The sequence below is a fragment of the Etheostoma spectabile genome, chromosome 15 (genome assembly GCF_008692095.1).
Source record: "Etheostoma spectabile isolate EspeVRDwgs_2016 chromosome 15, UIUC_Espe_1.0, whole genome shotgun sequence".
NCBI classification, from domain to species: Eukaryota; Metazoa; Chordata; class Actinopteri; order Perciformes; family Percidae; genus Etheostoma; species Etheostoma spectabile.
This window is the reverse complement of record NC_045747.1, coordinates 10,399,191-10,404,067: the sequence shown is the minus strand read 5'-3', so window position 1 is coordinate 10,404,067 and position 4,877 is coordinate 10,399,191. Positions and strand designations below refer to the sequence as shown.

Below are 4,877 nucleotides of genomic sequence, written 5' to 3'. Positions count from 1 at the left end.
GGAGTGAGACAACTCGAAATTGTGCTATACTTTCAGTTTGTTGAATATAAGATGATTATAATATAAATGTATACCCTGAAATATCCTCCTTTTTACACTCACAACAATTCTCTAACGGGATGCACTGCAGCAAGGGAAGCTGGGGATTAAGCTGAATTTTCACTGAGGGTTGTATCAGTGCATGATCCGGTATGAGAGTCAGAGTGAGTGGGAGGTAAAAAAAATGTAAGTTGCCCTCATGTGCAGAGGGGTCTACTTAACAAATGAATAATGTAATGAACTAGCTGGTGATGATTTCTACAGTAAACACAAGGTTTTGAGAGAATGTCTTCAGTGTTTGTAGGTGGTTGTGTGTTATGACATCTCCTTTTATTGCTTGCATGCTTGTGTGCATATCAGTGTATACATGCAGCCATCTGAGCATATGCCATGGAATGTATAAGTGTCAACCCTTTGCAAGATGCTGGCTGAGTTCATCACAGGTGAGGGCTGTGTGTGAGCTGCTGTCACTGGTCCTCCATCATTTCTCCTCCCATGTCTGTCCCAGAATCTCACTGCTGTTTCATGTCATTCATTAATAGATGCCCTAGGGCCAACAATAGCTCAGTACCGCCTTTTATTACTGTCACTTCGCTCTCAGAGCTGGCAAGGTCAAATCTGCGTCACTGTCATTCACCTGTCAAACTTAGTGTGCTGACATTTGTGCTATGGGTAACACAAAGGAATGTGTGTGTGTGTGTGTGTTTATATATGTGCGTGTGTGTGTGTGTGTCTAAAAAAGAGGAAGAGGGTGAAAGAGAAAAAGAGACAGAATGACAGAGAAAAGAAGGAAGGGAAATAATAAAACATCAGGAGAGCTGCCATGTGAACAGATGTAGTCTGTTCTCTGTCCTTGATTAACTGTGATGAGTATAGCTCCTATGAGGATACAAGAGGTAAGTAAAAATATAAAGACAATCTGTTTCCTTGAGAGACTTTTTAATCACAGGATCATCGGTTTTTGGAAAGAAGTGATCCATGTTCATAGACAGTTGAACACTTAAAATAGAGATGTTGCATCTTCCACAAACTGGAGTTATTCTAACTTTAATCAATCAACTTTAATATAATTTCTTGTATTGTACTAACAATAAGAATGCATTGTACTAACAATAAGAAAAAGTACTACAGATTATGTAACGTGTTTGTGCCATATGTTTTACTGATTCAAGAATGTAAAGGTTAATTTCTAACAAACAAATGCTGAGTTTTGAAATATCTCTCTGCCACTTAATAATACTATGTGTCATGCTCCCGAAGCTCTGCTAAAATACAAAATAGTGAAGTGTGCATGTGTTACAATGGTGCTCAAGGGCAAAATGCTATATGCATATGTGGCGGATTGCTGACTACATTCTAATTGTGTGTTTCTGTATTCTGTACACATCTTGTTGTATCATAGTTGACTCAAAACAACACATTGCCTGCAGCAAAGGAACCATCAATTTATTTGCAAGTATCAAAAACAACTAGTTGTCCAAATAATGATTTGAAGTGTGGCAGTCAGAAAGTCAGTGGTGTCAACGTATTTCCATGAATTTAAGAATAGTGAGTTGATTGTTGTGTGGTGAAACAGAAAAAAAGAGTGTTCCCCTCTACTCTCTTTCAAAGTGGAACACATTCTTGTATAGGAAACACGGGGGCTCAGGTGCTTCCAATCATGACCCGGTCACACCTACTGCAGACAGCTCAGCAGCCAAAAGAGGCGGGGACGTCACAGTTGTTCTGACACCAATGTGATCAGACTGATGATGTAAAGATGATAATGTGTGATCAACGCGAGGTATGTTCTGAATTCTCCTGAAATTCAGGATTTGTTGCCAAACTTCAGCGTCCAAAGTAAATGCTTTCTCATTTTTACACCTTTCTTTTATTTAATGTGTAAAATGAGGATAATTACAATAAATCTGCACAGATTTCTCTTTAAAGCATGTTTCTGTGAGGAAAACAAAAGGCAATTTACTGTTCCAAATAGTTTTAGACATCTGGCATACTATTAGTATCTAACTTTTGTTCATAAACTTGGGTCGTTAGTGCTGTTTTCGCAATTAAATCAGTGTTTTCTCAATCATACTGCATAGCTCGTTATCCTTGCTTACCACCATCTCTATACTGCAGGCCCCGTGACAAGTAGGCCTAAGAAAGAGCCTCTGTGTTCAATTTCATGCTCAGAACAGAAATAAAGTTGATTTGATGTTACAAGAACTCTGGGTTTGTGTTAATAGAGAATGACTGTTGGTAATAACGATTGAGGGTGTCATGCTTTTTTATGAAGGGCAGAATAGATGTTCAGGTTTACGTCATTCCTTGTCTCATGTATGTGTGAGATGACGGAGCAGACTGGACTAAGACCTCAAGGGGCAGATTGTGGCATCGAGCCTTATCTAAAGTTAGTCAAACTGTGAAAACAACTTCTGCAGATACTGCAAGAACTTTGGACTTAACTCGAGCTAGCAGGCGATGTTCAGGACAGGCTGACAGTGAATTACCACAAGCTTTTTCTCCACAGAGTTCCTTTTGTATTTACATCATCAATTCCAATTTTGGACTTGAAAAGGAGACAGTGATCCAGACAGTGATTTCCTCCAATATCTTATCTTCCCGTGTCTGTGTGTGTTTTCAACAGGCGGACCCATGGGGTTACAGTCTTGCAAGCCTTGCAACTCCAGCTTGCAAAGTAAGGAGGAATGCAGACCGGCTGGTGGCTGCTCATGTGTGTGTGAAGACTGGACATATTGCTCTGAACACTGCTGTGACATCTGCTGCCAGATGTGTGTAGACGTGTGCTCTGGCTTGTGTTCAGGAGACTGCAGCTACACCTTCTGTACCCTCTGCCTCAGCCTGGCACAGAACTGTGTCTCATTTTTTACCACCCAACAAACGGAAACATCAGAGGCACAACGTAAGTCTACTATGCATAATGCAGCTATTATACAGTTTACCTGTGCATTTACTTCAGCTAAATTAAACTTAACCTGAATGTTTGTATCTGTTTTAGAGGCTATGATGGATCCAGTACAGCATGTCCAGTGAACAAGTGGCAGACATGAGACCAAACCCAAAATAGGCATTTATCAAAGAACACCAAGTAAATTAAATGTAGCTGCACAGTATTTGTTACGTTAGCTCCAGAGTCTTGGCACATGCTGGGGGAATTTAATGCAACTGGGTCCTTTGTTACATCAAATAATAGATTGATGCCAATTTCAGCTGCACTGTAACTAAATTAAAAGATTTTTCATTTGAGCTATTTAATCCACATTGACCTCTAAAATTCCTGCTAAGAGCACTGTGGAAGAGACCCAGTCATATTGTTTGCTTCCAAGTGTTTTTCAGTGATAGTATAAGTGCATTTCAGTGGTAAAGAGCTCTTTGATCCCAAGACATGTTGACAACAATAACAGAAGTCTCAATGCATTTAACCAGAAAATAATAACCACCCTCTATTTAACAAGAGTCAAAACAGGCCCTTGTACAGTCCAGTCACATGGCAGTCCGTGAAATGGTGACGTTATTTGATCTATTGATCCGTGTACAGGGACAAACCTTTTTCGTTTTTCTCGTGGGGGTGAGCACGAATGTTAAATTAATGTATTTCAATGGGAAGCATCTTTTGTGATAACAGCACGATTACAGTAGCGAGTATTGAAAAGCTGAAAATACGCATTTAAGGAGGTTGGTTGGGATGGTGGATGGGTCAAACAACAGAAGACTTTCACCCTTAAGAACGCGATTGTGTCCCGTTAGTCGCAGTTCCTTTCCGCGTTCTTCTTCTCCCAACCACAACCGTCCCGTTGTTGAAGCGCATCCCGCGTATGGCGGTATGTCCCATTGTTGTCATCAGCATGTTTCATTTCCCCGTTGTTACATACCCCAATGACCACGGATTGTGTCCCTGCGGCCGTTGTTCATGGTGAAATGCTGTGAGACAGGGTTGCAGTGTGTTTAACTCCTCTTAAGTCCTGTCAGAGGCCAACAATCACTCCTAAAATATTGTGTTCCCATAAAACTGAACTGCATTCTCAACTACGTTGATACCATATTTTTTTCCAGATTACACATGCTCATACCAAACTGGCACAAATGTGATTTGGTCGCAGTTTTAAACGTGTAACTTTGTGAATTGCAACAAAAGTACTTCTTTTGATTTAGTAAAATACCGTGGTTAGTATGTTAATAAGTTAATACATGTTTTAAGTAATTTACATTGAGCACTGTGTGTTAAACAGGGACTGTTAAAGACATGTCTTTTTACACTTACTACACTAATACTTTAATACTTAAATAATGTCCGCTGAACAGGCTGCAGACTTAAACAAATGTAAAGGGATTGCAAGTGTATTTATGATGGCAATAAAAGTTGAAATTGTTGTTGAAAATTCCAGGTTGAAATTTTTGTTGCAATCAATGTTGTAAATTTGCAAGTAGAAATCAATGTTATAAATGCACAAGTTGAAATTGAAAACACGCAAGTAGAAATTGTTGTTGAAAATTCTTATACAAATAACAACATTCATTCATCTCAAACACTCTTATGTCGCATACTTAAGGCGGGGTTTGAACCCACATCTTCTGGTTGTCAGTCAGTGTCCTTCCCCACTGGACCATCTCTGATGGTGAATATTAGATATCAACCTGAAGCTAAAAAAGTAAGTCTTTTTTCTTGTTTTTGCTATGAAAACCTCTTAAACATTTGAATAATCTTTGAAAAAAAAACAATCTTAAACCAGAGATCTTCACAGATACAGTTAATCAGGGTAGCAGCTGTCGCCATGGTCCTGCTACACGTCCTGCGATGCCATGTTCATCCTGCTACGCTCTGCTGTGCCCTGCCACGT

At 39.6% G+C, this 4,877-nt stretch overlaps 1 long non-coding RNA gene across 1 annotated transcript in view; it reads left to right on the top strand.

The window, feature by feature from the left end:
* The first annotated feature begins 2,395 nt into the window (after positions 1-2,395).
* LOC116703420 (uncharacterized) overlaps positions 2,396-4,877 on the top strand; it is a 9,036-nt gene continuing 6,554 nt past the window's right edge. The window contains exon 1 of the long non-coding RNA XR_004335427.1: positions 2,396-2,941. This is a non-coding gene — a long non-coding RNA (uncharacterized LOC116703420). The remainder of the gene's footprint in view (positions 2,942-4,877) is intronic.